The sequence below is a fragment of the Neovison vison genome, chromosome 4, assembly GCF_020171115.1.
Source record: "Neovison vison isolate M4711 chromosome 4, ASM_NN_V1, whole genome shotgun sequence".
In the NCBI taxonomy this organism is placed as follows: domain Eukaryota; kingdom Metazoa; phylum Chordata; class Mammalia; order Carnivora; family Mustelidae; genus Neogale; species Neogale vison.
Window position 1 is genome coordinate 81276633 of NC_058094.1, and position 12923 is coordinate 81289555.

The following is a 12923-nucleotide window of genomic DNA, read 5'->3' on the forward strand; positions in this document are numbered from 1 at the left end:
AAATCATTTGAACTGAGGACATTGTTAAGAGATTGAAAAGGCAATTTATGCACCAGGAGAAAATATTGGCTTGTACAAACAACTTGTGTTCATACTATACAAAAAAAAAAAAAAAAAAAAACTTATCTCTACATTAAGAAAACAACCAAATTTAAAAACAGACCAAAACTTACATGTACACTTCACCAAAGGGAATATAAAGATGAAAAATAAGCCTGCAGAAAAGATGTTCAACATTATTAACTTTGAGCGAAATGAGAATTAGAGCCACAGTAAAATTCACACCATTAAAATAGCTAAAATGAGTGCCCATAGAAAAAGCTAAAAGGATGGGAAACAACGGAAACTCTCCTACATCGCTGGGTGGTAATGCAAAATCTCACAAGCCACTATAAAAAATAATATGGCAATTTCCTAATAAGTTAAACCTACATTTTACCATACGACCCAGTAATCCCATTCCTAGGGTATTTGCCTTGTAGTAATCAAAATTTATATTCACAAAGGGGCCCTGTGTGCCTCAGTTGGTTACCGGACTGACTCTTGCTTTTGGCTCATGTCATGATCAAAGCCACCTGTGTGGCTTACACTCAGCACCGAGTCTGCTTGAGATTTTCTCTCTCCTTCTGCTTCTTCCCCTCCCCCGCACTCTATCTCTCTCTCTGTCTCTAATATAAAATAAATAAATACAATCTTTAAGAAATTATACTCACATGAATACCTTCAAATAAATGTTTATAGCTGTTCTTTCCATAACAGCCCAAACCTGAAAACAATCCAAATGTCCTTCGTGGAGGATAGATAAACAAGGAGGTCTAAATACAATGAAACAACACTGCAGCAATGAAAAGGAATGAACTATGACTATACACAACAACCTGGATGAATCTTAAAGCCATTATGCTGTGTGAAAGAAGCAAGTCTCCAAAGTTACATACTGTAACTATACTGTATACTGTAACATGCATATTCTCAAAAACACAAAACCATAGTGACAGAGGAAAGATAAATTGTTGCCAATGATTAGTGGTCTAGGAAGGAAATGATGACAAAGGGGCAGCATGAGGGACTCTTCTAGTGATAGAATTAGTCTATATATTGCTTGTGGTAGTGGCTACATGAATCTATATGTGTTAAAACTGGTAGAACTGCACATAAAACAAAAAGTCCAAAAACCCGATGGCAGCTTTCAATCAAACCTTTCTATATTTTTAAACTATTTTTGTCAATAGGTAATTAGAATTAACTATCAAATAAATTGAGTTCCTACTAGAAATCTCTGTATCCTTGAAATGCTATTTTCTGGTGTGTGCTGCACTCTGAAATTCCAGAAATTTATTTTTGTTAACCAAATATTTCCCACTTACTTTTGAGATTTCCTGGGCATATTTTTATGAAACTTAAATGTTCCTATTGCTTGTAATATTTAATAGTCAATAATTGTTTATTGATTATATAAACAAATTATTATATGTAGAAATGTCATAAATTACATTTTGTGACTTTCTATGGTTCTGTACTACACATCAACAGAAATAATTCCTTTGCAGTGTTCTTGAAAGCATTGTTCATTTTCCCTCCTATCTCCCATACATGTGACCTTTAAGCTTAAAAGAAATCTAATGTCTTTACCCTTTATGGAACATCAAAATACCCTTTATAAAGGGCTCAAAGTGAACAGAGCTGTACTTTTTAGAAAGTCATATTTTCTGTAAACCCATTCCAATTAATCATTTCTCACTGGTTTCATAACTTTTGACTAAAACAAAAGCAAAAACAGAACACCTTTAACCACATCAAAAAAGTTACCCCAGAAAGATTAAGTCTTACTACATCATGAACCAAAAATAGATTGGGAAATGGTGAGTTGCTCGAAGAACAGAAGTGTGCTATGCTGTAGAATTATCTCAGTGCACTAATAACCAAGATTCTGTTTCATACCAAACATGCTTTTCTATTTCAAAATTTAGTTAAACATATTCTAATACACAATTTGTTTGTCTTTCATTAGAATAGCTTCCCACCCACTTCTGGTAATCATATCACTGTTATTCCATTCTACTAAGATAAAAATTTGTAAATATTGTGCTTTTCTTTCTTATTCAGCCTTTTTAAATCCTATTTGTGTCTTCTTTGGAAATGACTTATTAACCGCATTGTTTTAGGCCCTTTTCTCTCTGATATTACATTACTGAAATGGTCTTTTACTGGGCTACCTTGATTCGAAATTCCATCCAGAATGCCAAAAAAATTATACAACTCCTATGTCCTGAATGTCCCTTCTCTGACCCCAAACTGATTCCCTTTATTTATTGAGTTAAATCCTAAATACTCACTTTGAGGAGCTTTGAGGAGCTTCCATAATAGCCCCCACCTTTTCTTTTGGTTCATTGTTTGGTTTTAGACTTCATCCTCTGATCTGTCAAGAAACGCTAATCATTTTTTAAGTATGTATCATATTCAGTCTCATCTCTTTGCCATTATTCACTATAACCCATTGATTAGACAGCTGGATTTTTTTTTAATATTTTATTTATTTAGTTGACAGAGATCACAGGTAGGCAGAGAGGCAGGCAGGGGACAGGATGGGGTAGGCTCCCCAACGAGCAGAAAGCCCAATGCAGGGCTCCATCCCAGGACCCTGAGATCATGACCTGAGCCAAAGGCAGAGGCTTAACCCACTAAGCCACCCAGGGTCCCCCAGATGCATCTTCTTGAAGGACTGGGTCAAGTTGCGCCTCCAACAAGCCTTGTATGACCATGATAAACTTGCTTGAAACTTTCAGAGCTCTGAAAGTAATTTACATATTAAAACACCCAACTGGGGGCGCCTGAGTGGCTCAGTAGGTTAAGCCTCTGCCTTCAGCTCAGGTCAAGATCCAGGGTTCTGGGATGGAGCCCCATATCAGGCTCTCCGCTCAGAGGGGGGCCTGCTTTCTCCTCTCCCTCTGCCTGCCTCTCTGCCTATTTGTGATCTCTGTCTGTCAAATAAATAAAATCTTTTTAAAAAATAAATTAATTAAATAAAACACATAATTGTGCCTTTAATTATCCTTATGTTCTAATTTAACTATTGTTTTTTATTGGCATTAAATTTGTAAACCCTTAAGGACAGGGTTAGTTCTTAATGAGATGCAAGATAAACAACCAAAGAAAACAATAATGTTCCTATATAACTGCAATAACCAATCATAAAATGTAGTAAGAAAGAATCCCACTTACAAAAATAATAGTGCACCTAGGAATGTATTTTAAAAAAATGCAATTCCATTATAAAAAAAAAAACTTTATTGAAGAACAGAATAGAAAACCACAAAAAATAAAGACATAACCATTGTTACTCTAAGAGTTTCAATACTTTAAAAAAGTCAATACTTGCTGGGACGCCTGGGTGGCTCAGTTGGTTAAGCTGCTGGGTGGTTCAGTTGGTTAAGCCGCTGCCTTCAGCTCAGGTCATGATCCTGGGGTCCTGGGATTGAGTCCCGAATCGGGCTCCTTGCTTGGCAGGGAGCCTGCTTCCTCCTCTCTCTCTCTCTGTCTGCTTGTGTGTACTCTCTTTCTCTGACAAATAAATAATATCTTTTAAAAAAAAAGTCAATATTTGCCGAATCAATCAATCTAAATCAGAGCCTCCAAAAAATGCATATTTTGACAAGCTATTTCTAGCTCGTTAAGGAAATCAAGTGGAAATAACTACTTAAATACTCATGGGGGGGAAATTGTAATATAGATTAACTTGCTGTAGCGGACAACAAAACATTTTATAATTATTCAATAATTAAAACTGTGTTGTCTTGGAATAGAAATAGGAAAATGATAAAAGTGATTCAAGAAGCAGAATTAGGCATAATATTGTTTTAAACATAATGAAGTAGCATTTCAAATGGATAAAGAAAAGATGGCTGACTAGCAGGGGTGCCTGGGTGGCTCAGTCCATAAAGCGTCTACCTTTGGCTCAGGTAATGATCCCGGGTTCCTGGAATTGAGCCCCATGTTACGCTCTCTGTTTAGAGGGGAGTATGCTTCTCCCTCTCCCTCTGCCTGCCACTCTGCCTTGCTTGTGTTTTCTCTCTGTCAAATAAATAAATAAATTATATATATATATATATATGTATGTGTATGTATATATATATATATATATATATATATAGCAGCAGTTTTATCTCATATTTTCTGAAAACATAAATAACAGCTAGACTAAAATCTAAACATTAATAACCAAAACTGACACTCTACTTTCTGAAATTGTGATAATGGCAAAACAATTTGAAAAGGACTGCATGTTTATCACTGTAGAAGTAGTTAAATTAAGTATATTGTAACACATTCAGCTACAAAAGTGTAAGGTACCTTTATTTGTACTGATATTTAAAGTTTCCAAGACACCAAAAAGAATAAGGTAGACTTATTTGTCCTGACATTTAAAGTTTTGGAGACACACTGCTGCATGGAAAAAGTAAGTGAAATAAGCAGACATAAATCTTGATCTTACTTACATTTTTATTAATGAGAGATACAGATATATATAAGTTCATAGTGAAGAAGCTAGGATGGTAAGTACTAAGCAATAAATGCTGGTTGTCCAGGTAGGGGAAGTAGAGGTGGGTGTATAGGTAAGAGATGGAAAAGTAAAATAGACCTTTATATTTCACTAAGTGCTTCTGTATAGTTTAAAACAAGGACTTCTGTGATTAAATAAATAAATACATACATACATTTAATTAATTCATACCAAAGGAAATATAGGAAAAGGGCCATTGCGTATTAAAAGAAATGGCATTCAGAAAAAATATACAAACTTTTAAAAGGAAAATATGTACATATTTGATCACATAAAAATGTAAAACCCCTTTAGGTCAAAATAAAATAAAATAAACACAAACAAAATAAAACACTAGTCATATCTGAAAGAAGTATTTTAAAATCTATTAACAAATGAAGGATAGTCATCACATATGAAGAACCATTATAAATGAGAAAAAGACCAACGACCCAATAGAAAAATGGACATCTGATATAAAAGGACATTTCGGGGTGCCTGGGTGGCTCAGTGGGTTAAAGCCTCTGCCCTCGGCTCAGTTCATGATTCCAGGGTTCTGGGAGGGAGCCCCGCATCAGGCTCTATGCTCAGCAGGGAGCCTGCTTCCTCCTCTCTCTGCCTGCCTCCTCTGCCTACCTGTGATCTCTGTCTGTCAAATAAATAAATAAAATCTTTTAAAAAAAATTAAAAAAATAAAAGGACATTTCACAAGATTACAAAATTACATATGAAACCTATTAAAAGATGTTCAACTTTTTCAGTTATAAAAGAAATTCATATTAAAACAGTAAGTTTGTCCATCATATATATAAAATTTTAAAAATATATTGAAAATATTCAAAGTTGGTGAGTGTTAAGGTTGACAGTCACTCTCAAGTTCTCTTCTTGTGAATATAAATTGAACCTCTTGGGACCACGATTTGCAATATTTTATTTTATTTTTTTAAAAGATTTTATTTATTTATTTGACAGAGATCGCAAGTAGGCAGAGAGGCAGGCAGAGAGAGAGGGGGAAGCAGGCTCCCTGCTGAGCAGAGCGCATGATGTGGGGCTCAACCCCAGGACCCTGAGATCATGACCTGAGCTGAAGGCAGAGGCTTAACCCACTGAGCCACCTAGGTGCCCCAAATATTTTAAAACGTATAACTTGTCTACACTTTGACCCATAATTTCCAATCCTATCAATCTATCTGTAAAGAACCAATCACCTATATGAAAAAAAAAAAAAGATGCCTTTACAAAGATATCCAATACTGAAGTGTATATGATAGCAACTAACTGGGAGCAAGCTAAATATCCACTGACAATGTGATAGTTAAATGTTATGGATTACCTATACCAGGGAAATTTGTAGTCTATGAAGAGAACAACTATCAACATGGAATGATCTTGTTATATTGTTAAGTGAAAAATCACAAGAAAATATACGTACTGTACTCCTTCCTAAGCTAGAAATAGATACTGCATCCATATGTAGGGTTATGGACTGAATTGCTTCCCCCCCCAAAAAAAAATTCAAATGTGGAAATCTTAACTGCCATACATCAGAATGTGACTGTGTTTAGAGATTGAGCTTTTTAAGAGGCAATTAAGGTAAAATGAGCCTGTTAATGTGGGCCCTAATCCAATCTGACTTGTGTTCTTATAAGAGGAAATTTGGACATACAGAGAGACCCGGGAGAGAAAAGATTATATGAGGACAAAGCAAGAAAGTGGCCATCTGCAAGCCAAGGAGTGAGGCTTCCAGAGAAACTGGCCCTGCCAACTGTTTGATCTTGGACATCTAGCCTCTGTAACTATAAGACAATAAGTTGTTGTTTAATTCCCCCTGTCTATGGTATTTGTTATGGAAGTCCTAGGAAACTAATACACATATAAGGATTTTAGGAAGATATACACCTGACCGAAAATAGAGGTGGCTTCTGGAGCTCTGGAATGAGAGGGGAGAAAGAAGTTAAAAAGTATATATAATATATATTTTTTCCATATGCTTTCATGTTACTAGAGACGTTAGAGAAGACATTTATTTTTTTCATAATTAAAAAGAAAAAGAGGTGTGCTCAGTGGGTTGGGCCTCTGCCTTTGGCTCAGGTCATGATCTTGGGGTCCTGGGATCGAGCCCCGTGTCGGGCTCTCTGCTTGGTGGGGAGTCTGCTTCCCCCTCTCTCTTTGCCTGCCTCTCTGACTACTTGTGATATCTCTCTCTCTGCCAAATGAATAAATAAAATCTTAAAAAAAAAAAAAAGAAAAGAAAAATACCACTTTGATAGGTAGGGGAACATTCATAGATGGTACACAAAGTGATGCTTTAATACATTACACAATTTTTTAAACAGTAGAATGTAGACAGTATGTTTTGAGATCATTTATGCAGGAATCTCATAGACTTTATATATGGGGTACATATTTTTTGAAAAGACTTAAAATACCACTTCTATTTTCAGAGGGTACATTAAAAAAAAAAAAAAAAGAAAGAAAGAAAGAAAAAAAAAAAAACTCACCAGCAAGTCTAATTTTAAGTCCAAGAACCCTGGGAGCCCTAGGAGAAGACTTGTCTCCATTTCCTCTGTTCTATTTCCCTTGGTGCAATAAGTCAACACCACATTTTGCAAAATCGAAGTTATTCAGAATTAAATAAACATCACACCTGTGAAACCAGAAACATTTGCACCCATAAAAGACAGCAAAATCCACAATAAATCTCCCCCGGCTTCTTCAGACACAAATATTTCTATTATTACTGAAACACAGATTCTGATATGTCATCTTACTGGACAGCTGGCTCTAAGAACTTGCTTTATGCCTAGATTGGCTAAGGGACAAATTCAAGAAAAAGAAGCAGAGGGATGAAGAAGTTGCCATTTCCTCCAATTCTACAACAGCTGGAAATTTTAAATTGTTGACTGGAAGGATAAAAATTCCACTCATCATAATCTCAAAATCCCTTGAAATCTAATTTTAACCAGAGTGCCACCTTACATTCAACAGCCGTCTCTATCCCCACCCCCAATGATTAGAGTTTTAGATCCAGTAGATGTTACATATTCATTAAACTGAATCTTATTTTGTCATTTTGTCAATATAAAATTCTGATCTCTTTAGGCTAATTGCTTCATATCACTTTAACATTCAAAATCATAAAACAGTCTGAGGGGTTTGAAGTGGCGGGGGGGTGGGAGGTTGGGGTACCAGGTGGTGGGTATTATAGAGGGCACAGCTTGCATGGAGCACTAGGTGTGGTGAAAAAATAATGAATACTGTTTTTCTGAAAATAAATAAATTGGGAAAAAAAATCATAAAACAAATGAAACACCAAAAAGTACAGAAAAGAATGTGAACTATTTAAAACCTTCTTTTAGTATAAAATCAATTTCTATGTTTTTAACAGTATCCTTTAGAGGTGATGATTTTCTTCTCTTTCTACCATAACTTCATGGGGAAAGAATTAAGATAATACTTGACTTTTTAAGCACTGAAAACATTTTAAGAGTTTGATATATACCAGACATTGTGCAAACAAATGGAAAGGGATCTGGCTGATAATGGAGTAAGGTTGTCAACAATTAGAAAGCTACCTGCAAAGTGGTAACTCAAGTAGCAGCAATATTACAAAGGTGTGACTGGTGTAAGAACAGGTGCTTTATTCTTGGAAAATAAAGGTCTGTGGGGGAGGTGCAGAGAGGCCTTCTCCGAACATGCTAACTTTGAGCTTTGGTCTGTAGGAGGTAATTCTGCCAGTACCTTGAGTATAGCTTTCCAAGCAGAGGGAGCAGCTCCCAAAAAGGCAAAGGTGAGAGCACAATAGGTTTGGTGTTCCCAAGCAGCGCCGGAAGGGTGGTGCCCACCCAGCCTGGGAGAGAACACTGACCCTACTTGCTTGGGAAACAACGGTGAACATGATTCCAATGCAGTTCTTTTTCTCACCACAAACCAACAAATTCCTCCAAAAAGGAAAATTTCATGGGACCCTGGTGTCGTTTCCTTTTCAGTGTCCCTGGGCTGTGGGAGGGGAGCGTGGGGACCCGCTAACTCCCTCCATTCTGACCCCAAGGTCTCCCGGACACCCTCCAGGGCAAGTTCTGTTAAACAAGCTGAGCTTTCCAGACCCGAGCATTGCAGCCTCAAAACGACCTCGAGGCACTTTGGGACCAGTGCCCCAGGCTCTGAGATTAGGGCCACCAAAAGTGAAGCCCCTTATCAGGACCCAGAAAAGAAGGTGTCAGCCAGCTGGTGGGCAGGTGTATGGGATGCCCGAGATCCCTAAAGATTCTCTTGATCTTTGATAAAGAAGTGGTTTTATGTATTGTAATATGTGCACATTTCCGAATAGCTCACAACCTCAAAAGTAACTTAACAATTCTTCACTTTATGCTAATTAGATGATTTCTGTGAATATCCAATGGTTTCTCACTAAAGGGCAGGAACCCTTGCCCTTCTGTGCTTCCGCTGCTGGTTAATAAGGAGCTAATCGCTTTATTTGGGAAACACCGCACTCTTACTTCCATGTCATGATAGGTTAAATCCTGTCAAAGGAAAAAGGACTTGAGGGCAGATGAAAAGAGAGCCTGCATGATGAAAATATTTTTTGAGATAAAAAAAGTACTTCAATTAAAGACATGGAGATGATTTTTCCCCCAAAGAAAGATATTACTGCTCTGTCAGTAACAGAAGTCCTTCCAAGCTTAGTTGATGTTGCTGTAGTTGGCTGAGAGAGGACTGGAACCTCTGATTGTTGGGCTTTTCCAAGTAGAATTCTTCATGTGAGGAAAGGTAGGTAGGAGGTTCTGGAATCTCAGTTACACGAGAGAAGCCAAAAGCACGCAGACCTACCAAAAAGCAGAAGCTAAAATTAGTTGACATGAACCAACCATACTAGCAAAAGTATTTTTTCAACTTTGAGACCAAAGGGAAGAGCTAAAGGCAGAAGTAGAAAAATACAAAGAATGTGACCTGGAAGTTATAGAGGAAATAGGCCAAGCAAATAAAGTAACCAAAGAAGCTGCTGACAGATGGCGTGATAATGTATTTGCAATAAAATCTTGGGCCAAAAGAGAATTTGAAAAAAATAAAACTGATTTAAAAAAATTTTGGAATTCCAAAAGACTCTAAATAGACTGAAGTGTTCAATATTGGTTAAGGACCTACATGCTAGTGAGTGTGTACATTTTTATATTATCCAGTTAAATGTACTGAATGGTTGTTTACCTAAAACTATTTATCATTTTATTAATTTTAAATAAAATACAAAGTATATAAAAAGAAGAATCTCTCCTTCTTGCCTCCTGCTTCATAGCACTCTCTTTTATAATTTCTTTCATATTGTTTTGGCTTTGGTGTCTCACTTTTCCTGTGTGGTCATTCCCTCTACCAGCCCACCTCTTTTCCAGGTAGTTTCTCCTTTGAGGAGGACTGCTTTGTACTAAAAACATGGCACACTCTGAGATAGCCTGGGGAGACTTCTCTACACTGGCTAAGACTCCTCCCTGAGCTCCTTACATTTTTTTTTAATACATTTTATTCTTAAGTAATTTTCTACAACCAACATGGGGCTCCAACCCACAGTCCCAAGATCAAGAGTTGCATGTTCTACTGGCTGGCCAGACAGATGACCCCTTCAGCTGATCATCTAACAGGACTCCAGCCCCAAGCAGATTGGACATTGGATGGTATAGACCATGCAAAGGCATTTGGACTTGAGCATAGAGGCCACTGAGATCCAGCTAGCCTGAAACAGACATATCCCTCCAGTAACTAGATGGAGTATAGATCAAAAGGGGCCAAAGGCAGAGGTTCAATGACAAGCTTATCTTCAATTTAGTTGTTTTATGAAATAACAACTGAAATTAATCTAAGGTAATAAGAATAGATTTATGAGATATTTGGATTGTAAACAGAAATCTTTTTCCCTGACCAGGTATAGTCAGAGTGCAGAGAGTGCAAGAAGTTGAAGATCTCCTCCAGGTGATCACCTGCACCCCAGCTTTGTGGGATGCCTCAGTTGAGATATGGAACACGGGAAAAAGCAGTTCAGAAGAAATATAGGCCAGGCACATGTGAGATATCTTTACAATTTTGTCAAAATCGTGTAAGAGAAGAAATAAGAAGCAGATTGTTTTAAATTTGAGCAATATTCTTGGGCAGTTATGTACTATTATAGCACTGTGCTTTTAAACACTGTATTATTTGCAGTAAATTGGGGGACTTTTTATATTTATTTATTTTAGAGAGAGCATGCCTGAGAACGAGTCTGAATAGGGGGAGGGTCAGAGGGAGTTGGAGAGAATCTTAAGCAGACTCTCTACTGGGGACCCTGACATGTGGGGCTTGTTCTCACTTGATATCATGTCCTGTGCTGAAATCAAGAGTCAGACACTTAACCAGCTGAGCCACTCAGGCGACCCAGTAAAGTTTGCTTCTAAAATTTTAACAAGATGGGTATGAGTAGTAATATTAAATGTTAATATAATACCTGCTATTGATTAAAGTAATTAATTGTATGTCTGCCATTTCAAAAATTTTTATTTTTTTGAAGACTTTATTTATTTATTTGACACAGAGAGAGAGAGAGAGTACAAGCAGGTGGAGTGACAGGGAGAGGGAGAAGCAGGTCCTGCTGAGCAGAGAGCCTGATGTAGGGCTTGATCCCTACATTGGACCCTGAGATTATGACCTGAGCCGAAGGCAGCTGCTTAATCGACTGAGCCACACAGGCATCCCTGTTTTCTAAATCTAAAGCTATTATCAGAGTACCTGGATGGCTCGCTCAGTTGTTTAAACATCTGCCTTTGGCTCAGGTCATGTTTCCGTAATCCCTGGTTTGAGCTTGGCCTCAGATTCCCTACTCAGCGAGGAGTCTGTGTCTCCCTCTGACCCGCCCCTTTTTTTTGTGTTCTCTCTCTCTCTCTCTCAATCTCTCTCAAATAAATAAATAAATAAAAACTGGCTAAAATCTTTCTGCATGAATATGAAAAAAATATTTTTGAAAGAAGATGCAGGTGGGTAAATGATCTAAAAGCACACATATCTACAATATGTAAAGAACTTACTAAGTATACTACTATACACTTTATAAACGATTACAAAACTTATTCCTCCAAACAACATGAGAGAGTTCTTGTTGTCTTTATTTTATGCATCAATAAATTTTATCCCAAAGTAGCACCATCCCTATCCCAAATTATACTAGCAGGATTCTCAGAAGGTTTAGATGACCCCAGGTTGCATTCATGCATCCACTGAACAAACATTTTAGTGACACTGGGTGACGAGGACTGCTCTAGGCAGGGGTATGGAGCAGTGGGGAAAAAAAAAGGTAAAAAATCTCTACCTCATTGGAACTTGCATTCTAGTGCGAGAACAGGTAATAAACACAAAACTAAGTAAAATAATATGCTATTAAAAGATAAATACTTGGGAGGAAAATAATAAAGCAAGGAAGAGGACTAGCCAGTGACACAGGTCAGAAAGGCTGAGGCTTTAAACAGGACAGCCTTGGAAGGCTTCGTTATGAAGGTGACATCTGAACAAAGGCTTAGAAGCACTGAGTGAGAATAATTTTCTTGAGGATATATGGAGGAAGAGCAATGCAGGTAGTAGAATGGGAATGATGCCGTGGTGCTTAGGTGAAACATGTCCAGTGGTCAAGAGCATCAAGGTGACCAAAATAAGGAAAGTAGAAGGAGTGAAACCAAAGAAGCTTCTACCCTGAGATTAGATGATGTTGGAGGGTTTGAGCAGAAGGACAACATGCCCTGAATTCAGCTGTAAAGTGACACTCTGGTTGACAATAGACGGGTGGAAGGAGTAGGGGAAGAGAGCAAGCAGACAGAAGAGTTAATTGTCCATTAAAATAGTCTAAGTAAGATGATGGTGGTGGCTTAAACCAGGGCATAGCAGTGGAGGAGTGAGAAGTCGTCAGATTCTGGATATTTTGAAGGTAGAGCCAAGAGAATTTCCTGATAATTGAATTTGAAGTGTGAGAGGAAAACAAAAATCAAGGGTCACTTGGAATGTGGAGCCAAGCCAAATGGAAGATCAAGTTGTCAGATGCAGGAGATTTTGGAGAATCAATATTGTGGTTTGGGCATATTTTGAAGATCTCACGTAAAACACCAGATATATGATCAGAGTTTAGAGGACAGGTCTTCGGCTCTGGTCATGATCCTGGAGTCCCAGGACTGAACCCTGCATCAGGCTCCCTGCTCAGTGGGGAGTCTTCTTCTCCCTCTGCCCTTCCCCCTGCTGATGCTCTCTCTCATTCTCTCTCTCGCTCTCTAATAAATAAATAAAATCTTAAAAAAAAATATGGGAGCAATCAATAAGCATGGAAAGAAAGGATGCTAAAGAGAGGAGAATTGCTGAAGAAATGCCCCTAATCAAATAC

At 37.6% G+C, this 12923-nt stretch overlaps 1 pseudogene; it reads left to right on the forward strand.

Annotated features, from left to right (window-relative positions):
• The first annotated feature begins 8436 nt into the window (after window positions 1-8436).
• Window positions 8437-9653, forward strand: LOC122905358 (annotated as a pseudogene).
• Window positions 9654-12923: the final 3270 nt, after the last annotated feature.